At 50.3% G+C, this 24,748-nt stretch overlaps 1 long non-coding RNA gene across 1 annotated transcript; it reads left to right on the top strand.

Moving 5' to 3' along the window:
* The first annotated feature begins 10,928 nt into the window (after positions 1–10,928).
* On the top strand, positions 10,929–22,733 carry LOC141573418 (uncharacterized). Its single transcript, XR_012499108.1, has 6 exons — positions 10,929–11,074; positions 15,801–15,892; positions 19,120–19,206; positions 19,554–19,704; positions 20,795–20,882; positions 22,605–22,733. It is a non-coding gene; the product is annotated as an uncharacterized LOC141573418 (long non-coding RNA).
* Positions 22,734–24,748: the final 2,015 nt, after the last annotated feature.

Below are 24,748 nucleotides of genomic sequence, written 5' to 3'. Positions count from 1 at the left end.
GAGGCAGCATTCCCTTCCTCTGCTCCTAATGCAGAGCCAGTCCTGAGCAGTCCTTTTCCAGGTTTTGGCAGGCAGCTCCCAGAAGTACTGTCGTGGGCCTTGGTCCCTTTTAGCCACCAGTAAAGGGATCAAGGATGAGCAGTGAGCCTCCTTCCTCATCCAAGACCCAGGAATCTATCTGACTTCTGAGCAACCCTTCACTCTTGTCTGCTGTCTGGTACTCTCCGCCTGGCTTCCCGAATCCCCGGCTTGGGCAGCCTGCAAGCTGGCCACAGCCCATCAGAATCTGTACCCACGCCAAGAGGCCACACGTGACCCTAAGCAGGGCTCCAGGCCTCTGGAGCAGCGTGGCTTGGATTGCGTCCTGGTCCTGGGCTCGTGAGATTCATGCCCTTGGTTGAGTCAGTTAACATCTCTAAGCTACAATTTCCTCATCGGTAAAATGAAGACATAATCAATATGGAAAAAAAATCAGAATCTGAGGGGGACTAAAATTCTGGTGATTGAAGAGTATTTTAATTTTGAATTATACAGCAAAGGACATCATACAATTTTTACTACTTCATAATTCTAAAGGACAACTTCTACTATTAAAACTAATGCACGCACGTACACACAAACACACGTGCAGACACACTGGCTCTGCTCCACATACATCCCCACGTGCACACATACATGAAGTCACGTATCACACACACACATACCATACACACAACCACACACGTCCTCAGGCGCACAAACACACATATCATACAGAACCACATTCATCCCCAGGCACGCGTGCACGCACACAAACACACACAGTCACAGTCATGTACCACACAGGTCCCCAGGTGCGCATGTGTGCACACACACGTCATACACACTTTGGCGTTATTCTAAATCAATTTACATTTGAGGGTCACAGTGTCCATTGTTTTATCCACTCAGAAGATCCTGACTTTGGAGCGTGAAGCAGGAGCCCCTCCTCTCCGGAGGTGGTCTTTACCACTTACAGTCTCAGTAGAGCCAACATAACTGCTCTGAACCTTTGGAAGTGAAGGGCCAGAGCATACCTGGGAGCTCACATCCTATACATGTAAGCATGTTAAGTGCAGTAGGTCCTAAACTCCTGCCTTTACAAATATACATTCATTTTAAGGTGGAAGGCCAGGTTCAAATTTAGAATTCCCAGACACAGGGGAGTCCGGAAAGAAAGTGAGCGTGTGGGGAGAGCTGATTACCAGTCTCTGATCACTAGCCTGACCCTTTTCTTCCCAATGCTGGGTTCATCCCTTGCCACAAGGGGCCTTGGATGTGCACAGTGGGACACTCAGAATTCACGTCCGGGCTCTGTTCATAACCTCCATGCAAACAGCTGCCCTTTGGCCTCTCTGTGAGTCCTGGGAATCTGAACTCCGGGGAGAGCCGGTGCAGGAACTAGAAATGGGTCAGGGGCTGCTGAGGCAGTGCATTTGGGGTCCTGGGTTTCTAGAGCATGGGATGGAGCCAATGACCATGTCCCCTTGGCCCTGCTGACTCCACCCCATGAAGGGCGTGGCCAGAAGAAGTGTCAGGGCCAGAGGGATCCTCTGTAGTGCAGGACCCAAGGCAGAGGGCCCCCTTGCCGGGGTCTAAGGGCAGAAGCACTAAGGAAAGGTCTGAGGAGGCTGTAAGGTATCTTCATTCCATTTAATTAAAAAAAATAAATAAAAGCTTACCACAGGCGTGGTTGGAAAGGGTTTTGTTAGAACAAGGGAAGGCACTTGCCAAGGTCTGGCCATAGAGGGCTGGTGGGTTTGCCAGGTTGATGAGGAACCAAGAGGCCGTTAGTCTCCACTGGGTCTAAACACCTCCTGAATTCCTCCGGGTGACACTGAAATGCAGTGAGACACGGAACCCTCTTAAGTTGTTAAAATCTTCATGATGAGCCATTCAACTCTCTCCTCATTCTTGGCTACGAAAGCACGATAAACAGAGGCCAGAAACGCATCAGCATGTTGGTTGGTTCACTATCAGCCTGGTGCTCCCTCTTGTAGGAGCCTTTATCACATCACCCAGGGCTGACCCGGCTCAGGATTATAGCTGATTTTCCACAGGTGGCATCACTTCCTGGTGACACGAAGGAGGCACGTTAGCCACCTCCCAAACACTGAGTCTCCTCCTGGGATGAGCCTGCAGACCCCAAGTCCAACCTCTGAACCACGATGCTCCTTAGTGCCACTCCCTTCTTTCTGCCCTGGCCTCTAGTTCTGGCCAGAACCTCGCTGGATTGTCGATAAATGTCACCCATACACCACATCTAAGCTTGGGGTCCAGATGTGACCATGGTTCTTATTTTCTTCCCATCAATGGATTGTTTGATCTTTGTGTAATCGTATCGGCAGGAAAGCCAGTACCGCCCTCTTGAGGCCTCCCCAAGCCGCTTCTGTCTATAACTGTCCTAGTGCCCCAGGGGATCGGGTCTGAAGCCTGGCACTCAGACACGATGACAGCTGGAGAGACAGGAATCCACTCCTGCTGTGGCTTCTGCTGAGGCTCGGTGTGGCCATACAAATGGATCCCACGGGCCCTGACTTCACTTGACTCGCTGCAGGGATGCTCCAACACTGCCCCGTTCCCCCCCAGAGACAGAGGGCTTTCTGCTTGTTCCCGAAGGCCCCACCCCCGAGGGGGCACTGGGTCCAGTGGAGCGTCCAGCCTGGTTCCCCGCCAGGCCTTAGGGCCTTGGTGGGGCCTGGAACATCAACTACCCTCCCCTTAGGGGCCCGTTTGTCCTTTCCAGCCAACAGACCTAGGTCATAAGCACTTTAACTCACCTGAGGGTGTTTTCCTCACTTCAGGGGCAGTGAGGACGGGGCTTCTTCACACTCCAAGTGCCGCGGGTCTGGATGCAGACAGTCTGGCTCTCCCCCCAGTCCTGCAGTTCCCGGCCACACCTGCTGCTGGTCACAGTCTGTGCTGTGTTCTCTTCCAGGACAAGGGGTGCACTCTGACCCCCGCCCCGCCCCCACCAGCGGTGGCAGAGGCGGCGGACAGGCAGGTGAGCTGGGGCCTGAGACCGTGCCCACAGGTCAGTGCCCCAGAGGCCGCTGGTGACTAGAGGGGCCACGGGGCAGAAGGCAGCATGGGATGGGAGGAGGAGGAAGGTTCAGGATAAGGAGATGAAAGGGGGAACGGACAGCACTGTGAGGGCCTCGGCCGTGAAAGGGAAGAGAAATCACAGTGACAGCTGGAGCGGTGTCGGCGTTAAAAGCTGCGGGCTGTTTTTTTTTTAATTTTATTAATTACCAATATATATTGACAGATTTCTTATTTTATTAAAGATAATGTTCCATGTCATATAACAGGATAGAGTATGTTATTATTTATTAAATAATACATAATAGAAGATATACTAGCATATTATGTTCTGTTTATTTATTATCAGATAGTGTATAATACATATGTAAGTATTTATATACATAATATATAATTCATGCATCTATATAAAATATAACACATAACAATGTAGGATTATGATTAATATATTTTATAACAAGATTACATAACAATAATGATGTAATATTACCTATTGTATGTCTTGGTTCATGACACATTCTCATCATAGGTGCCTGTAAGAGGTATTTATGTATTAAAATTAATATTATAAGAAACAGTTGTGAACCTACCACCCAGCATCAGAACAGGACTATTGACAGTGACATATTGTGTCCTATCCTGCACTTGGCCTCTTCTCACAGGAAGTAACCAGCATCCTGAATCCTGGCTTACACTTCCCTTGTGTTAATTTGACACACACAACATTTAAGATCAATTAAAACAAATGAACTGCAGGTACATGCAACGAAGAGGATGCATCACACACTCTATGTTAAAATGAAAAAGTAAGCCCTAGAAGGTAGCCGATAGTGTGCTATGCTTTTAAATGTGTATATATATGTCAACTAAACTCACTGAATTAAGAACAACTACAGCTAGAGTCCAGGTGGGAGAGGGACAGATAAAAGCTGAGGTAAGCAGATTGGCTGCAGGTGAGCGAGTTCCTTTCCAGTGACATGTCATTCTCTCTGAAGCAGGAGGCAAGGCCATCTGCTGGGAGTCAGGGAAGAGACAGAGGGAAGCTTAGAGGTGTGCAGAGAGCAGAGAATGTTGACACCACTGAGTGATAAGTGGGGAAATGTGCTCACTAGAGAAATCCTGGAGGATTGCCTGGCAGTGGCAACATGGTGGGCATTGATTTGTAGTCTTAGAAATCTGTGCCGGGAGAGCCTGCTGCCTGCAGGCTCAGAGCAAGTAGAGCTGGGTGAACCGAGATGGAAGTCGGCCTGGTGAGGAACTGAAAAGATCAAGGTTCAAGGGAGTTTTGTTTGTCATAAAGAGAGTGCGGACTGTGGATGCAGAGGTGGAAGGTGGGGAAGTGGAAGTAAGAGGAACGTGGAGAGGCAGGAAAGCAGAGTCAGCGCATGATGCCCCAGTGAGTGTGAAGGAGGGCCAGGGCGGCTGGTGGAGAAGCAGCTGGAAGGCTAGAGGTGGGCACTTAAAGGAGAGAGGCTGGACCTGGGGTGGAGACACGCCCGGGTATGAGCCCGGGGGTAGGGTGAATGGGGGGTGGCTGGCTCAGGCTGACGGAGAAGAAGACCCTACAATGGCCATACTGGGTGGTGGAAGGAGAATGAACTTTGACGTCTTGATGGTAGGAGGCGAGGCAATACAGAGCTGGTGGTCCAGGTGCTCCTAACTGAGGAAGTTAAGCAGGGAGGCCAGGGTGGCAGGCACTGCTAGGAATGGATCTGGGTTTTCCAGGTGCTCCCATGAGGGGAGGAGCAATCATCTGAAGGAGGAAAGTGAGCACAAGGAGACCAACCCAGGCTCCTGATGAAACAGGGGGTGTGAGGGGGCAAAGTGTCAACTCCAGAGATGGTGGCCCAGGAAGCAGGGACCACGGGTGAAGTGAGGGGGCACTCAGAGAGGGAGAAAGTCTTCTGGGTGTAGGGGGAAGAGAGTCCCCAAGACAAAGGAGCACAGAGGCACAGTGATGAGGATGGACTGGCTCTATGGTGACACTGCAGGGATGGCTGGATCTTTGTCCTGAGGGCTTAGGTTGGGGGGACTACTGGCCTCACGAGGACCCCCCTCTCAGCAGCCTGGACAGACGCTCCCGTTCCTGAGAGCTGTGTGGCCAACACTGTTCTCGGAGGGGCTCTGCCTCCATCTTCTATCAGACTTCCCTGCCCAGCCCCCGACCACCAGCGAGGGAGCCTGGGCCTCGCAGCCGCTTCTCGTGGAGGGACACAGGCTCCTCCGAGGAGCAGGCTGATCTTACTTTTCTCCGTAACCCAGGTCCTAGCAAAGCGCCAGCCTATGGGTGGCCCATTCAGAGGCTCAGATACTTACTAAATTAACTCAAAGCAGTAGAATAGCACAGCTGGAGGAAGTGACCACTGAGCTCACAGAGTTCACTGCCCACACCCCCATTCTACAGATGAGGAAACAGAGACCAAGTGGTGAAGCAGCCTTGGCCAAGGTCACGCCGCTCCTTAATGCTGGCCTGTGTCGGGCATGCCAAGAGATGAGCTGCAGTGAAGGGCCTGAGAGGGGGCTCTGGGGCCAGACAGCTTGGGTTCAAGTCCCAGCTCTGTCATTTACTAGCTGTGTGATTAATGACTGTCCTTCCTGTAAAGTGACACCTCATTGGGTTGTCGTGAACACAGAGTTCCTGGAACAGCAGGACAGAGTTCTGTAAGGGTTTGCTGTTGCTTTGGTTACTATTATTATCACCAAGTGAACCCTGAAATGAAGAACAAAGACAGCAAGAATTTTTATTTTAAAGGATTTTAAAATCCGATGATGAATGTTTGATTTCATCTATACAAGTTTGCATTTGACCCTTACTAACAACCACACAGTGGGTGACTTTTGAGGAAATGTTGCTTCATGTCTTGAATTCTCACTAAAGACACAGGATATTCAAGAGGAAGCAGTTTTTTTCAAGGAAGAGGGACAAAAATTTAACAATATCTTGGTACCTCTCGGTTCCCACTGAGTTGGTTGTGACATGTCAACCCAGCTTTGGGGAAGTGCCCACTCCTCCTGGGCTCGCTGCACTGCCCCGCTGCCTCCAGGGGGCGCTGTACACCCACACGAATCCAGTCTCTTGCTTCCTATCTATGCTTCAGAACCCTCAAGGACTGCCCATGCCCCAGGGCCCCATCTGCCCCTCCAGCCTCGCCTGCTGGACTCCAGGACACCATCCTGGGTCTCAACCATACTCTGCCCTTACGCCCGCCCCACTACTCTTCACTTTGTCCTTCAAGTGTGGGCTCCTGTGGCTCTCCACCCAGCAGGGGTCTCCCCGTCCTCCACCTCGGGGAACTGCATAGTTCTGCACGGTGCCTAGCGAACCAGTGTGGAGGCAGGAAGAATACAGAACAACAGGTGCTCAGAGGGGCTGCCTTTCCCACTACGGGGGCCCTGAAGAGACTTCTCCCAGCTGGTTATTCACAGGCGCTGAAGCTGTGGAATCTCAATCTCACCAATTTAATGGGCATCATCACTAATTACAAAAGCAATCATTTTTTCAGTAGCAAAAGGAGAAAAGACTTTTTGCCCCGCACCTCCAACTTTCTTCCTCCGCCTTCCGAGGTGATTCTCACTCTCTGGGCAAGGGTAGAAAGCAACACACAGAATATTATTTTTCAATGTTTCCTTTCCCACTCTGAAGATTGCTTTCCCAGAACCGATGAAGGCTAGGATGGTATGGCTTCCCTGGACTCAGGATTCAGAGGCGCGGGGGGGGGGGAAGGAGATAATTCAGCATTATTGAACCAGAGACATTAAAAGGTTCTACTCTGAACTGAAAGGAAGCAGGATGCTATAGAAATGGGAAACCATAGTTGGAAATGCAATAACGTGTTACAAGACAATAAACATGAAGATGTAAGAAAGAAAAAGTACATCAAAATACAAAAAGTTGGGAATGGGAGACGGTAGCAAGAAAAGATAGATTTTTTTCTCTCTTTTTTTTTCTCATTATTTTTAGGATGTGTTGGAGCCTACGTGATTATCAGTCTAAAGGAAATAGATATAGTAATGGGTTGATATACTTGAAAAAAAGGTAACCACAAATCGAAAGCATACAATAGAGTCGCAAAAAAAAAAAAAAAAAAAGAAACAAACTCAAAATGGCTTAAAGACTTAAACATTAGACAAGACGCTATAAACCTCTCAGAAGAAAACATAGGCAAAACATTATTTGACATACATCTCAGCAATGTTTTCCTAGGGCAATCCACCCAAACAACAGAAATAAAAGCCAAAATAAACAAATGGGACCTAATTACACCTATCAGCTTTTTCACAGCAATATAAACCATAAGCAAAACAAAAAGACAACCTATGAAATAGGAGAAAAAATTTGCAAAGGATGAGACTGAACATGGCTTAACTTCTAGACTATATAAATAGTTCATACAACTTAATAAGAAAAAAATAAACAACCCAATCCAAAAATGGGCAGAACAACTAAACAAGCAATTCTCCCATGAAGATATATAAATGGCCAATAGGCATATGAAAAAAAGGTTCAATATCGCTAATTATCAGAGAAATGCAAATCAAAACTACAATAAGTTATCATCTCACACTAGTCAGAATGGCCACCATTCAAACATCCACAAACCATAAATGCTGGAGAGGCTGTGGAGAAAAGGGAACCCTCCTACATTTTTGGTGGGAATGTAGTTTGGTGCAGCCACTGTGGAAAATGGTATGGAGAGTTCTCAAAAGACTAAAAAAGACTTATCATTTGATCCAGCAATCCCACTGCTGGGCATATATCCAGAGGGAAACTTAATTCCAAAAGATACCTGTACCCCAATGTTCACAGCAGCATTGTTTACAATGGCCAAGACATAGAAGCAACCTAAACGCCCACTGACAGATGACTGGATAAAGATGTAGTATTTAGATATAAAAGAATATTACTCAGTCGTAACAAAGAAGGAATTTATGCCATTTACAGCAACATGGATGGACCTGGAGATTATCACACTAAAGTGAAATAACTCAGACAGAGAAAGACAAGTATCTTATGATATCACTTATATGTGGAATTTTAAAAAATGATACAAATGAACTTATTTACAAAACAAAAACAGACTCACAGACTTAGAAAACAAACTTATGAGTTTGGGATTAACAATTACAAACTGCTATATGTAAAATAAATAAACAACAAGATTCACTGCAGAACACAGGGGCAAATATTCAGTATCTTGCAACCTATAATGGAAAAGAAACTGAAAAAGAATAGACTATGCATATGTACAACTGAATCACTATGCTGTATACCCGAAACTAACAAAACATTGTAAATCAACCACATTTCAATGTAAAAAAGATAAGCTCTAAATACCTTTATTCAAAGAAAATCTTCAAATCTTACCTCTTACATAAATAAAACGGGAAGCTTGAACAGGACCAAATTATAATGAATGAGAGGTTACATACCTTCTCCAGCACGTGGCCCATGCTACAAACACATCGTGTTTTCCTTCAGGTAAGAATGGCCCTTACTGCCCAGGGAGCGAGTCCTGCTGGGACAAGGTCTCTGTGGCAGTGCCCTCCTTGTCACTGCTCCATCTCACCAGGAGGCCAGGGTTTTCAGAGGGGAGGGAACACAGAGCTCATACACTTCAGATCTATTTCCTGAGAAAAACTATGGAAAGACCAAATTCACCTGCAGTGCGGGAAACATGAGCAGGACCCCTAAGCAGACTGACAAGCCCAAAGCAAGACGGCCCGATGTTCACATCGGAACCATAACAACAACCGTCTGGCCCCAGTTAAACGATCACCATCTCACCTGCAATGAACTGTTCATACTCAGTGTCAGGGATGGTTCTGTTGAGAGTTGAGAGATCAAAAAAGTCAGACCAGGGAATCCGGATCTGGTGGATGTCCAGGCTCTGCCAATGGTAGAGGCGGCCCCAAGGGGGTAGAACCAGCACCGACTCCTCCTTTTTCAGCAGAGTCTTCAGGAGGAAGGCGATGTGGATACAGACGCCCCTACAGAGGCTGAAGCCCTCTGGAGGGTTGACGTCACACAGAAGGTACCTGGCAGGGAGCAAAGGAGAGCGGGTCTTCAGGGCCAGGCCTCTGCACAGGAATCCCGGCTTAGATAGAACAGATACAACGGGAATTCCTGCACAGCACATGGCCTAGACTCAAGACACGTTCAGCAGCTTCTGGTTTGTATAGTGGAGGCATTGTCCACCCATTTCCATGTGGCCAATTACTTCGAGTCCGGGAGCACATGCAGAAGACATCTTGGCATCTGTCTAACAATGCTAAGCACCTGACTAGTACCTGAGCACCCATTCTCCAGGGGCTTTCAAGCTTCTTGGTCTACAGACCCCTGTACACTCTTAATTACTGAGGAGTCCAAAAGGCTGCTGTTCATGTGGGTTAAATCTATCAATAGTTCCTGTGTTAGAAGTTAAATTAGAACTTCAAAAAATGCTTATGAGTTCACTTAAAAATAATAACAACCTACTACATGTTACAATTAATACTCTTAAGCAAAAAATAAGTATATTTTTATAAACAAAAATCATTAATGAGAAGAATAGCAGTGATTTTAATTTCTACAAATCTCTTTTGGACTGGTGAGAGCTGAATTCTATTTGCCTCTACATTCCCTGTTTTGTGCTATCACAGACCAGGTTTTCCCTGGAAAACCCCACAGGAAACTCGGGAGTGCAAGAGTGTGCAAAAGGCAGGTGACATACCGGCTTTACTACGAAAATAGTCTTGCATCTCAGGGGCCTCGGAAACACGTTGATAACTGCTGCCCTACCCTAGGCGACACTCTCCTACACAAGAGCCAGGCAAGGGTCCTGGCTTCTTTAATGAGTTACCGCAGCCACACCCCTCCCTTCTCTGTGTTAATATTTCCCACAACCTCCACTACTGCAGATGAGGATGTAATACTCAACTGGGGCCTCTAATCCCAGAAGACTGCCAACCTTGAGAGGGAGGGCCCACCTACCATCCCTATACCCCACACAGTCTATTTTGAGTCAAGCCCTAGTTAACTGCTAATCGGCACTGACCCTTGTCTTATTCCTGAGGTTTATCGAAGGAGCCAAAATCTGGATGGAACTGAAATTTCCCTGCAGATAAACAAGGCTGATAAACCACCCCATTCCAACATCTGATTCTGGGGCTCTTCAAAACCCGGATAAGGCCCCGCTTCATAAAAGACAGGTCCTCCGCCTGCCCTTCCCGGGGGTTCTGGGAGGCCGCGGCCAAGCAGGGCTACCCGGACTCGCGGTCCCAGCCCCAGCGACCGAGGGGGAGGAAAGCCCGAGGCTGTGCCCCAGCCCTGTCCCCCCCTGCCCCAACCAGCTCCCCGGCACCACAGACCTTCCCCGGCAGCCACACCAACCCGGATCACATCCCGGTCCATTAACACTGGCCCCGCCAACGGCGCGGGCGTACGTTTACCGTCTGGGGGACGCCGCCCAAGAAAGTATGTCTGCCGCCAACTGACCAGGCCAGAACTAGTCGCCCGGCCGAGCAAGCCGCCATCCCCCGCAGCAAGCACCGCCAAGGTCCCGGGTAGCGGCACACTTCCGGAGCACGCTGCCCGCCCCAGAAGTGCAGGCCGGCCCGCGCGGAGCGCAGCGCCTGTAACCATGGCAACTCCGCGGGGCCCTCCCCTAGCGCTTGCGTCTGCGTCCTCCCGAGGCTAGACGTGCGAGGGCAGAAATTGCGGAGCCAATGGGAGCCAGGGCGCGGCCACGACGGGGGCTGGGGGGAGGCTTATGAGCAGCTGGGCGGGGCTAGGGCGGGCGGGGCCGCGCGGAAGTCCTGACCTGCAGGTGGCGCCGGCCGGAGGCTGGGGCGGTGCTGCCACCAGTGGGCGGGGCCGCGGTGCAGCGGGGCAGCGGAGCAGCGAGGTGGGGGCACCCTCACCTGTCCGTGTGCGGGGCTCAGCCTGGGCTCCGCGGCCTACGCTTGCACCGGACGTGGACCCAGGCTACCGGTGTGCAAGATAGAGGACTGAGCCCAGGCACGCACGGCTGGCCAGGTAGGGCACCTGAAGTGCAGATCCTCCAGGCCCGCTGCCGGCCTTGGATTCGCACTGCTGGGCAGTTTCCAAGAAGATGGGATCTGTCCCAAGAGGGGAGGTAGGGCAGGGGTGCCAGATGCCGGGTTGGGTGCGGTCTTACAGGAGAGCCACGGTGAGAGGGTGCAGAGCAGCCCCTGTGTTGGCGGGGCTAGGAATTTGGGGTATGGGGTGGGGATGGTGTGTGCTATGCTCTGTGGTATCCCCAAGAACTCTCACCCCCAAGCAAGGGGCCATGCTCCCTCCAACCTTCACTGCATCCCCTGCCTTCCCCAGCACCACCATCGCTGCCCCAGAGTGTCCACTGACCTCTACCCACACCGGGCACTGTCCCTGTTACAGGTACTGAGATCCTGGTGGTTCCAGCCCGAGGGTGGGGGCTGTATCTGACCAGTTAGGATGCCTGGAGCCTTTGTATGAAACCTCAGACCATAATGCAGGCATGCACAGAGGCCCCTCAAACAGCATTCCCTGCATGGCCCTCCCCACCGCACACCCACAGCGCAGCTTCCACACGGGGCCAAGCCTGCCGGAGGACCGCTGGTCCCTCTCCTCCTGTCCCTGATCAAGAGTGCACCGCCCACACTGCTGGGAATTTAGGGGGCCTTAGAAGAGCAGCTGGTATTTTCATGGGCAAATATTTGCTCTTTTGGGAAGATTTGAGTGCAAAGGGATGTAGGGTATGCTTTTTCTGTTGCCATGGAACTGGTGACTAGGATGCAAACTTAACTCAAAGCAGTTTTTAGAGACAGCCGCAAAATATATTACCCAAAGATCACGGTTCCCCAACAAAGGCAACAAAACCTGGCGGGTGGGGGTCCTGACCCCTCTTTCTGGGGGTTGGGGTTTACACCCTCCAGCTGTGACAGAGCCCGAAACAGCTCTGAACATGCTCCAACAGGCTTTCCCAGCACAAACTGCCTTTATTTCGAATCTGGGTGAAGGAATCAGCTGAGAAATCTTGATAAGCGTTCCTAGGTGTGACCATGACCATTATGCTGGATGAAAGAGCGGCTTTACACTTGTTCACATCTCAGAAATGAATGTGTGTTGAAGCCGTCATTCATGTAGCGTGTTGGGAACACAGAGTTTCGTGGTGAGAACTATGTAAATTACATGTCTATGATGAAACACTCGCTCGAACTGGGTATTCCAGCGCATACTGCCTTTATTTTGAAACTGGCTTCTCAGAAGACCTGTGGTCTCCACTGCAGGTCTGTCTCCAAGCCCAGGGCCAGCATGGTGACTCTGCTCCCCCTGTCTATTCTGGGAGGTCTAGGGGTCCTCCATGGCCCTTCCACCATTGTTTCTTTTGGAAACACCCCGCAGATGAAATGGGCCTGAGAACAGGAGAGCTGGATGCCAACAGCCACTGCCCAGTGTGTGGCTCCTGGGAGGGACATCTCCTCTCCGTGGGCTCTGATCTCCCCTCCCCTCTCCCCCACCCCCACCCTTCTCCTCCTGCATTTCCTGATTGATCTATGGATAATGGTCCATACCAGGAACGACCTGGGAGAGGTTTTATGAGTCTTTAAGGGAAAAAAAAAAGAAATCTTTAAACAAATTACTGAAAGTAACTTCCAGCTTTCCCGGGATAGTCCTTTTTCTAATGTTTAAGGCTAGTTGACAGGGTGTGAAATTGTCTAACCCCTCACATCTGAGCAAGTGCTACCTATCTCTCCCCCTCCCCGCAGCATCCACCTGTGGCAAATTGGCCACAAGAGGGAGCGAAAGCTCTTTCCCCTCGCCAGCGCCAGAGTGGCTTTGGAGTCAGTGGAGGCTGAGACAAATGGCCCCGCCCTGAGGTTTGGGGGGCCTCCAGTCACAGCCAGAGGAGCGGGGGTTTTCAGAGTGGCCCAGCAGGGAAACCAGGCAAGGCTGCCTGGCCCAAGTCTTCCTGCCCAGAGAGCCCCATGAACTGCTTTGGACCCCACTCCCCATTTGGGCCCCCTGCAAAAAGGTTCCAAGGGAGCCATACCTGAGAAGGCAGAAGGACGGCCCTTTGGCCTGGGGTCCCATCAGGTGTGTCCTGTGAGACCTGTGGCCACGTATCTTCCTTGTCTCTCCAGGTCACTGAAGCGTCTGTGCTGGGCACCTTGGTGGTCAGGGACATGGGAAGAACTCTAAACTCTGAAGAAGGAGAGAGAGACTCTTCCTGGAAACAAGGATTCCAGGGAGACGCCTTGCCCAGAACCGGGGGATTGTGTCCTGAGTAGACCCCTGGGAGGCAATGTGGGTCTCCCTTCTGTGAGAAGGGAGCAGGTGTGCTTTCCGGGGGTGGGGTCCTGCTTTGTCCAGTCATGTCCTTGTGTAAGACTCATTTACAAACACCTTCCAGTTCACCTAGGGGTGGCCCCAGGGGTTGGGGTAGAGGAGGGGAGTGAAGGGTGCAGACTTTGGGCCCCCGACCCACCCAGGGAGCCAAGGGTCAGTGGGAACATCATGGGAGTCTAGTGCAGGGGTGGAGGACGAGCACTAAGAACATGCCAAGTCATGCAATAAAGTGACCCGTGACCATGAGACACAGGTGGCCGTATACCAAAGGAGGGAGATAGAAATTTAGACCCAGGCTCTGAGAACCTTGAGAGGGGCTGGAGGGTCCCAGGAGCCCTCAGGAACAGCTCTTCTAGGGGCACAGATATCCCAATACACACACTTCTCATGGATGCTTTTTGGGGTGCAGAGTGAGTTACCAGGATCCTGAACTTAGTATGGAACCCCACCCCCCCTGTTCATCAAGGTTCCTGGCAATAACTTGCTGTCATTTGTCCCTGGACATGCACAGGGGAGCTGACTGCTTTGGGGGTCACTGCAGGACTAGAATCTTCTGGTGTGGGCTCTGTGACCACAGAAACCAAGGGGGATTTCTTAACGGGAGCACCTGGAGAACATGCCTGCAAGGACCATCCTCATGGTATGGCCAAGGAGCCCGTGGTACCCAGGTCACCAAGTGACGAAGTTGTGAGGCTGCCTGGGGTATCCTGGAGGCATGTAGATTTCTGTGGTCAGCACTTGGGCCCAGCAGTGCGGGATGGTCTGCACAAAGAGGGGCCTGCCCTCCTGACGATGGCTTCTAACACCTGCAGGGAAACTGCTCCCTGGGCTCCTGGAGGTCCATATTGAGAGCGTCCTGCCAGCCATGTGGGGTCACATTCCCCTGATGCAGAGGCAGACCTCTCCCCCTTGAGGCCCAGGGGACACCTGGCTCAGGTCCCAACTGTGTGCCCTGGACACGCAGAGCCCCAGATCTCTGGCACAGCCTGGGCTGTGGTCGTGTCGGGGCAGAAAAGGCCCAGGGAAGGGGCTCATTCAGGGGCAGAGGCCACTCTGCAGGGATGCTGGACCTGGCAGCAATGAACTGCTTCAGAACTCCCCTGGGCTGGGTTTCCAAGCTGTGGGATGGAAGAGACCCTCCTTCCTGCGGTGCAGTGGGGGGAACTAGATCCATCGTCAATGTCATCCCTGAAAATGGACTCTGCGCTACCTCCACTCCTAAAAAGAAAAATCAGGCCCCTCCAGTCCATGTGACTCAGAAAGTCATTCAGCAATGTTCGGGGTCCCCACTTTAGGCTTTGAATTAGAGCTGAGCGGCTCAGGAGGCCAGATCCTTGTCCGTCGCTCCAGGAGTAGGCTTTCTGCTGGGGGACAGGATCCTCACAAACACATGTGTCTTTGTGGGACACTCCCCTCTGACCAGCTGGGAGGCAGGGTGCAATTGTGGGAAATCGTGTTTCCATGAGCAGAGGGCCACCAAGTGGTGGGGGCACAGGAGAATGTGAGAATGAGTCCCAAAGGCTTTCTGGAATCAAAAAACTGGCAAATGTGAAAAAGTGCATAATTTGTTTTATTGAACAGGCTGCTTATGTACGTTTGGAGGGCCAGGTTCAAGGACTCTGCATCCCTCCAGGACAATAGCCTCAAGAGAAGAACAGACAGAGCAGGAGGAGATCTGGGGTTTCTCCCAGGAATGAGGTGGAACAGGGATTTCTGCAGATTTGCAAGGAGTCCCCGACCACTGAGCACGGGGTTACAACCCCACGTGACCCCTGTCGTGTTTACCTTGGGCTCTGGGTCTGGCCTGCTCATGTATTCTTCCAGCTGAGTTCCAGAAACTCAGAGGGTGGACTTAGAGGGGCTGCGTTTGGAACCTAGTGAGGAGGTGGAGGGTCCTTTATCTTGAGTCCCTTCAGCCTAATCACCGTAGCTGAAGCCCAACACCCCCCAGACCCCCAGGGTGGCCGTGGAGGGAGAGCAAGCCTGACAGGCGGCCTAGGGGTCCCACTGCTGTGTCCCTCCCTTGTCTTCGTTCCCTTTCACCCCGGAAGGTGTGATTGTCTCGTGTCATGGTGGCCACCGCAGTGTCCCTCCCAGCAATCTCTCTTCTCCATCAAGTGGGTTTCCCACCCCCGCTCAGCCTTCTCTCTGCATGGATGCTGAAGGACCAGGCCCACCTGAAGTTCTGAGATTGAGCAGTAAGGTGGAAACAAAGAAACCAATGGAAACAAAGAAACAAGTGATTGTGGCAAAGCTCCCCACCACAGAGAAGCTGCCCTGAGTGGAAGGGAGGGTGTGGGCATGCCCATTTATTTCCTGTCTCCCAGTGCTCTTAGCTTTCTTATTGCAGACCTGCATGGTTACAAAAAAATGATCTGCAAAACTGAAAATATTTACTCTCTCGCTTTTACAGAAAAGGCTGGCCAGCCTCTGGTCCCGGTACCAGGCAATGATTGGAGTTCCTTTCCAGTTTGGAAACATCTTGGCAGGCCCAGGTTTGCAAAGGTCTGTAAGAGTAGTTACGGAGTTTTGCTTCTAAAATTTTTTTCAGCTGTATATTCTTCTGAGATGCGGTTGTGCTGTGTAATTCTGAGCCGAGATTTTCTCAAACTGTTTCTCACTTCTTATACCAGACATTCCTAAATTCCAAGGGGAACTGCATATTAAGGAAGCCATGGAATTTAGGAAAAGATACAAATCTCATTTCCTTTTAAGCATCGATGTACCTCCATCATGGCAGTATTGTTTATGTGTTATTGATAGGGGAACTAAATAGTAACCAGATTAATAGAAAACAGGGGATTTTAGGTACACAGGTTCATCTTTTCAAAATTTTTTGTAATGTTTGCAGTTTAAGATGACCATTCCTGAGAAACAGGCAGCCTCTTAGAATGAAATAGCATTTCCTCTGAACCATACTTAATTGCTATTTCATAGACAGCAGGAAGTGTAATCACACATCACACATTTGGGGACCTCAAAGAGATAATGTAACTTTCTGGGAGCGCTCTCCCCCGTCTCCCCCTGCTCTTTTCACTGTCCCATTCTCCCTGGAAGGCTCTTTCTTATCTTCTGCTCATGGCTCCAGTAACTCTTTCTTCCTCCTCATTCCTCAGCTGGTAAGGTTACTTTTCTACCTTGAACAAGCAAACAAGCCAACAGAAGAGAAATTTCACAAGCAACTCACAGCACATCCGCTAGCCTTCTGATATCTGTGACCTCACTCTCGCTGCCCCACCTCTTATTACAATTGACATCTAAAGCCAGTTCCTCCAAAAGTCCCCGGGGCCCCATCCCTCCCATCTTCTCTGGGTTGTCACTCCCAAAACCATCCTCTCTCTCACTACCTCACCTATTTTGTTCTCCTGCTAGTTGGCTCTTATCAGTATATAAACGTCCATCCTCTTAAAAGAAACAAACAGTACTCCTTGACCGTGATTCACCCCCAACAATTGCCACCCTGTGTGTTTGCAGCAAATCTTTAAGGAGTTGTTTAAACTCACTGTCTGCATCTTCTCTTGAGCCATCCCCTTTTACACCCACTCTGGCTCTTCCCCTGATCCCTCGCTCTATGGAAACTGCCCTGTCAAGGCCATCAGTGACCCCACGTTGCTAAATATAGTGATCAATTTTCAGTCCTCATCATGCGTGGCCCCTCGGCAGCATTTGACCCAGCTCTTCCATTCCTCGTCCCCCATGTTCCTGCTTCACTGAAACTCCAGCCCATCGCTCTGTCTGCTTTCTGCTTTTGGTCTACTGGCTGGTCCTTTGCCAATGTCTCCTCTTTTTTCCAATCATATACTGTGGGTGTCCCCCAGGGTTGGTTCCTGGGCCTCTCCCCTCTCTCTTTGCTATTCCTCTGGTGGAAAATACCCAGCATTGGAAATTGGCATGCCATCAATTTCTCGATTTCTCCAAAACTCCCTGATTTGCCCTTTCCATCTGGACCTTTATCCCTGAGACTCACATTCTTTTTCTTTCATTCATCTTGGTTTCACTTTCATACATATGTTCTACTATGTAATTACTTTTCCAAATTTTGAATCAGACATATATATCATGCAAAATGCTCAAATCAGTATTATTTCCACTAAGATGCTTATTCTACCTTAGAACATTTCTGCGTTTCTGTATTTATGTGACTAAAGCGAATAGTATTTCTACAAGCCTCATAGTTAAACAGTGTGTTTGTTTGGGGCTATTATGTAACATGAAATAATGATACATCCACATAGTCCTTTTTCATTTATTTTTATGTAACACCGAGATGAGGTTTTTGCACTGAAAACTGGTTTTATTGAAATTTTACCTATGTTGTAGACAGTCAGTTTATGTGAAAGCCCTCATTTCTCCACTTTTCTGATATATTTTCCATTTGGCTATATATAACGTATACCTTAGCATGAAACAAAATTCCCAAATCATTCACATAATACAATTAACACATTTAAATTATATTTTTAAATGTTAAAAAGAAAAAGAAAACAGACTCCTCTACCTATTAGGCATTTCTGTGGTAATATGTAATACACCCCTTAACCATGACATTGAAGAACTGAGCTGATACCAGCCCCTTTCCACCTGCTCAGCCCCACCTTGTCCCATACCCTGTGGATAGAGAGTTCATCCCTCCCATTGTCCAGGTCCAGATGTTGGGACCATGTCTTTCCTCTCTCTTTCTCTTACAAACACAGACAGCAAATCCAGCTTCTTAGAAAATTCTGGATACTCTGTCTTCATTAACCACCTGCTCCCTGCTCCCTGCCCTCCTAAGAGCCACCTTCAGCCATTCCTGGACACCAATATCCTCCTGTTTCCATCTTTGCTTTCCTACAATCTCTCATCAACACAGAGTCAGAGGGAGCCTTTAAAAACATACATTGAGGGGGTGGGTGTAGCTCAGTGGTAGGGCTCATGCTTAGCATGCATGAGATCCTGGGTTCAATCCCCACCATCTTCATCAAAATAAATAAATTAGCTCCCCCAAAAAAACACAAACACAAAAGCATAAGTTGGACTACATCACTCCTCCCCTCAAAAGTCTCTAAACGGGTCACCATTTCATTAGGAGCCAAATACGTCACAAAGGCCTCAGGACACGGTGTGCTCTGCCTCTCCGCCCACACTCTCCCCCTCACTCTGGGGGCCACTGGCTCCGGCTCTTCCTTCTTCCTCCGGATCTATTCTGCTTCAAGTTCATTACTCCGTGAGATCTGCCAGGATTGCCTTATTCCCTCCTGCCTGCCTCCCACCTCACTGCCATCACCCGAGTTTTCTCATATCACTCTTTTTTTTTTAAATTTTTCCAAGCTCTTGCTACCCTCAACATGCTGCCTGTTACCTCTGCTAAAACTCTGAGCCCCCAGTATCGGGGAGTCATGTCTATTTTGTTGACTGATAAAGCCCGAGAGCCTTGGGAACGGGTCTAGTTAGGAGATTCCCATACGTAGTAGGAGCTTATAGAGATTTGCTGAATGAATGTAGAGGCCATGGTCCAATCCGATGGAGCACTTCTGTGTCCTGTTCAAAGAATAACTCTCCTTTCCACCTGAGAGGGGGTGACAATTTCCTTGGTGAACAAAGGCAAGATCTTTTTGCTTTATGCTGTTAACCTTAGGTGGGGAGACTGGGGGATCTCCATATATATTTTTAAATTTGGTTCACTCTGCAGTTTTTCTTTGGTCTCTGTATAATTTTAAGAAACTCTTTATGAGTGATGATTTTTCCATCAGATTGAACAGGGTCCAGGAGGAAGGACCAAGCCTGTCCCATTGGCCATTCTATGTGTCATGTCCTGGGACCCAGTGGATGCTCAGCATGTAAGTGAACCGACAGGAGTGAGTGAAGAGATGGGAGCATCCTCTTATTGTGGTGGCTGCTCTCTGTCAGATGCCTTGAGATTTGGGGAAGGGTTTACAAGTGAGGAGGGGAGAGGTTAGGTCCTCTGTGCTCTTCCTGAGTGCCCTGGCTTTACCCATTCCCCCAGGCCTCTCTGGGCAGCCAAGCCGAGGAGCTGGGCCACCGGGGGTTGTGCTGATCAATAATCCACCTTCACCCCAAGTACGGGGGGTAGGTACACCTGGTTGTAGACCCTGGAGTCAGGTCCTTGGAGGAATTCCTCACCGAACTATGTTCTGGACCTTTTATTTTTCTCTATAACCTCCAGTTGAAGAAGATTGTCTTAAACACATGAAAGGTGAGGGCGCCTACTGTCCCCTCGGAACCCAGGTGGGGCTGGGAGTCTGCTGTTTGTACAGCCGGTGGTCTCGTGTTGCTTTGGGCATCCCTGTGCCTGAATTCCTGCAGTACACTCTGTGGTAAGGACGGGGGTGCCTGGCAGGGAGGGAAGCGGGTCGGGGGACTGTACAGCTGGGGACATGTTAACCTGGGGTGAGCGGGAGCCTGCTGATGCATGGCATCTCAGTGCAAGGATCTCTCCACACTCAGAGGGGTTCCCACTCCCGCAGGGGCCCTTTGATCAGGGTGCTGGGCTGTCAGGGGACCGCAGGGGTCCCAGTGAGGATTACGGTGCCTCCAGGCAATGGGAAGTGAGGGGTCCAGCAGCACTTAAATTAACTGTGCACCCAAACCCAGCCCCCACCTCTTTAAGCCTGATTCCTAATCTGCAAAACTGGAATGATATTAACCATCCCGCGGGGTGGTTGATGGGCTGGGACAGACTAGACAGGAGCTGGAATTCCTCTGTCCCCTGATTGTTTTCCTTCTTTCTGACTATTTGCTCTCACAAGCTCAGTCTCTCTGTCTCTCTCTCTTTCACTTCTAACTTTCTCTCATGCTCTGGTTTCATTTGATTTCCAACCACTGCCCCTCCCCTTCGCCAGTCCCCAGATGAATGAATTTGATTTCTGTGTGTCAGTTCCAAATTCCCAGGAAAGATGCTTTGTCTCCCTCTGGATCTGTTGTCCAACCCATCAGTTGTGGCCAGAGGAGCGAGTCCCTCTGGGACCAGCGGAGGGTCTCTGACCAGCTCCCCAGCCACCACTGTGGGAACACATAGCTCCCCGAGGAGGAGGTGCTGGCTGTGACCTTGTGTCACTCAGTATGAATTTATGTCTCCTCCTGCCCCACCTTCATCCTCCTAAACACAGATGAAAATTAAACACTCCCGAGATTTGTGTCATGGAACACTCAGGGTGGGGGCTAAGGGGGCTGGAATCTCTGCTGCATTTAAGGGGCTACAGTGAATCCCCGACGAGAGCCTGCAAAGGGAACACCACCGGCCCCACCCACCACTTAGGGCGCTGAGTCTGCGTGACGTTGAGCTAGGTTTCTGACCACAGCTCAGGGGTCTGTTCTGACCAGTTAGCCTTTGAAACCAGCCAGCTTTGCATTCCTCAATCCCTCCCTGAGGTTCTACCTGAACCACGAGCTTCTGTATCTCTGAAGACAGATGATGAGGACACTTCACGTAAGCCGTTCGCACAGCCCTGTGAAGGCCTTTGTGCTGCGCGGTCTGCCCGGCGAGCTGACCGAGGTTGGTATTTTACTGATGTTAGAAATAGTCTGGTTTCCCGATGCACTGTTTCACTGAACAAGCAACAGAAGCCACTTCTTGCTGATAAAAGCAAAAAAGGGACTTAAGGAAAAGATACTGGGACGGTGTTTGGAGTGGCCAGGACCGGAGCCAACCCAGGAGCTGTAGGAGGTGTTAGGGATCCCCAGGCACCAGGCAGGGCTGGGTGGTACCGGGCCCCCTGCCACCCCAGAAAGGATCCCCCTCCACCCGACCCTCCACCCTACTCACTGCAGGTTCACGTCCCGGCAGGGCCAGGTCAAACTGAAGCCGCCAGCACACACCTCAGTGGGGGAGTTGGCCCCTTCTCAGCTGAGGGCGTGCCTGCTGTGGGGAGATGCCCAGTTAGAGGAAGGCGGTTCCCCTACTGTTCCGAGTTAAGGTGCAAGTCAGTGCCCATCACTCAGGAGAGCCAGGCTGGACAGACCTCATTGTGGTGACTAGGCCGTCTGAGTTCACTTATTACTTTCTGTTTGAAGGCCCTGGAGGGAGCAAAAGTGAAGGTTCTAGTACTAATTTTGTGTTTCCCATGTACCAGGTGCAGTAAGCAAGCCACTTCAGACAAGGCCCAGAGCAACCACATTAATAGGCCACAGAGCAAGTCGTGCAGTCAGGCCTCTGTGGTCCCGAAAACCGTGTCCCCATCGGCTCAGTAGTTACCAGTGGAAACTGGGGGGATTTATGGGACTGTGTGCTCCTGTGGGGGCTGGGATGTGTGTGTTTAAATCCACATCTTCAGAAACTCGGCTAGAACCACAGCCACTTATTGCAAGGAGGAAGAGGAGGGGAGGATTCCAGCCTCTGTTCCAGCTCGTGTGGAGCTCAGAAATTGCTCCTTCTGTCCTGAAAACAACACCAAAGCTGAGGGAGCTGCAAACCCACTGCTCTTCTTAGATCCCAGAACACTGAGGGGAAAAGCTGCTCCCAACCCAGAGAGGCAGCGGGGCAGGCTTGGAGAGTCACAGCTCCCAGGGCAGAACCTGCTTTTGTAAGAATCCCCGGGGGCAGGCAGATTTAACAGGTCCCTTAGGCCAGCGGGAGGCTCAGCGTGGGGAAGTCCGAGTGTGACAACTCCAGGGGGCCAGTCAGAGGGGCCCCCTGCTCTTTTTCATGCATTTTACCTCCAGGACCGTGCCCTGTTCTCAGAATGAAGGTCAGAGAAAAACCCCTCATGCTTCCTGCCTGGAAAGGAGAAAATAACTCTATTGAAATATACCCAGAACATTCTGTTTCATTGGGGGAAGTTGTTTTTTCTTTGTTTGTTTTTTTAATGAGAAATTATTTTACCAGAGCCTAACCAACCTGGGGAAAGGGAAATACCTTCTGTGTCGCCCAAATTGGGGTGGGGGGAAAAAGACACACTTGTGGAAGTCACAGCTCAGGGCACAGGCTCAATGAGATCTAATCACAGGACTACAGATGCCCTGCTCTGTCCCGCTCCCCCAACCCCTTACCTCCATGTCAGTAGGGCCCCTGTGTAATAACAGGAATAAAACTAAAAGAAGTAAATGTCTCAGGAGTGTCTAGGGAAAACCCAAAGACAGCGGGGAGATGAAAACAAGGACACACAGGCTGTTTTAGCCTCTCACACCAATAGCTGTAGCAAATTACACACAGCCCAGTCCCAGCAGATAAATAGAAAACCTCAAAGAAGAAACTATTTATTTTGGTTCTCTTACCCAGGTCATCCCACGTTGCATCCTTGCCTAGTATTTAATGGAAGCAAGTCCATCTCAGAAGAGACATAACTGAAGAGGGATGGCTTTCCAGACTCTGATGGGCAGAGAGAGCAGCAGCCTGGGTGAGAGCATGGTGAGGTGTGGGGTAGGGGGTGGGCTTCCTTCTTCCCCAAATAAGGAAACTTCCTGAGGCCAGCACAGTGGGAGGGAGGGCCATGGGTTGGAAGCAGCCAGACTTCTTCCTGAGAACTGATGGGATGCCTCCAAGGGACCATTCAGGTGCCCAAACTGGGCCCTGAGGGTGGGAGCCAGTCTGTCTGCCTCAGAGCCCAGGACTGAGGTGGGCGCACAGCAGGCCATACTTGGCCGGGTCCATTTCACTTCCGTGAAGCCCTGTGTAAAACATGAAGCGTGGACGGCCTGGTGAGCACAGCTCTGCCCTCAAGAGCGGTTTCAACTCCTCTCTTCCCAGAGAAAAGTATCTCTGAGCCCGTCCTGGGAGACATCACAGAGATCACCCTAGTGGCCCAGCCTAGGGAACACATACTTTCTGGCAGGCAACCCCAGAGGTCCACTGATGCATCATGTAGTGGCAAGGATATGAGTCACTGCACGCTGGTGTAACAGCAGAGGCTCTGCCACAGGCCCAAGAGGTGGTGTGTGGGACATGCAGGGGTGCAGGTGTGTAGGTGGTGAAAGGTGAAAGTTGTGCCAGGGGTGCACGTGCTGTGGAGGGTGCAGGCAGTTCAGGGGCGCAGGGAGTGCAGGGGCTGCAGGGGTTGCAGGGGTGTAGGGGTGCAGGGAGGTGCTCAGGCTCGTGGCCAGAATCAGAAGGCTGGTGAACATCCTCGCAGTCAGCCTGACCCCTGAAGGCTGGTGTGGTGCGTTTGGGGTGGAGGCGGCGGGAGGGGGCTGCCCAGGCAAGCCAGTTGTTTCCTTCTCTTCCCCGCAGCCTGGCCTGGAGGCGGCCTTGGCCGCAGGAGATTCCCCGGAAGTCGGACTCCAGGTGAGCTTGCTCCTGGGAGGCGGGGCGGTTCTGTCAGTGGCGGCCGCAGCGGCAGCGGCAGCGGAGGGGAGCAGCACTGCCCCTGGCGAGCTGGTGGATTAGCTCCCGTCTCCCCGGAGGCCGGGCCTGGGAGCGGCCTCTGCTGCCCCAGGTCGCCTGATACACCTGTCCCACTCAGCTTGCTGAGGAGGGGAGCGGGGCAGTGCAATTAGGGTGCGGGGGTGCCGTGGGTAGGGGGCCCGCCGCCCGGGAGCCGGCAGTTTGCTCCCCTCCTCCCCGTGGCGTGGCCTGGGGGCGGCCTCTGCTGCCAGAGAAGCCGGACGCCCGTCTCCAGGTGAGCTTGCTGCTGGGGGGCGGGCGCGGTGCGCTCAGGGGGCGGGTAAGGTGGCGCAGTAGTTTCTCTCTATGGCTTGTCTTTTCATTTGCTTAGCAGTGTTCTGAAGAGCTTTGAAGAGTCTTCATTTTGATAAAGTTCACTATATCATTTACTTTTTAAAATAGATTATATTTTTGATGTCATAGCAAAGAAATGTTTGCCAAACCTAAGGTCATATTGCTTAAGCCTATGCTTTTCCTCCTAGCTGTTTTATAGTTTTGGATTTCCTATTAAGATCTATGATCGATTTTGAATTAATTTTTCTGTATTTTGTGAGGTATGGGTCAAAGTTCATTTTTCTCTTTTTGCATATGGATATCTAATTATTCCAGCACGACTTGTTGAAAAGAACCTTTCTGCACTGCATCCTTACTGAGATTCAATTGTCCATCTAAGTGTTGGTTTAGTTCGGAACATTCTATTCTGTTCCATTATACTATTTTCCTGTTTTACAGGAAAATTTTACAATACCATACTTTCTGATTTCTGTAGCTTTATTTAAAAAAGTCTGAAAATCAGATAGTTTAAGTCTTCAAAATTTTTCTTGTTCAAAGTTGTTTTGGATATTTGCGATTTTTTTTTGCATTTTTATATGAATTTTAGAATTAGTTTTTAAATTCCTTACGTCCTGTTCTGCCAAATTTCCACCCATGTCTTTGGCCATCTTCAAAGCTACATTTTCTGAAGAAGTTTCTCTAGATCCCAGGTGAAAGGAGTTTTTCTTCTTCTGTGCTCCATACACACTTCATAATATTTGATTGCATTT

Source organism: Camelus bactrianus, chromosome 15 (genome assembly GCF_048773025.1).
Source record: "Camelus bactrianus isolate YW-2024 breed Bactrian camel chromosome 15, ASM4877302v1, whole genome shotgun sequence".
Taxonomy (NCBI): Eukaryota; Metazoa; Chordata; class Mammalia; order Artiodactyla; family Camelidae; genus Camelus; species Camelus bactrianus.
This window is presented reverse-complemented; position numbering and strand designations above follow the sequence as displayed.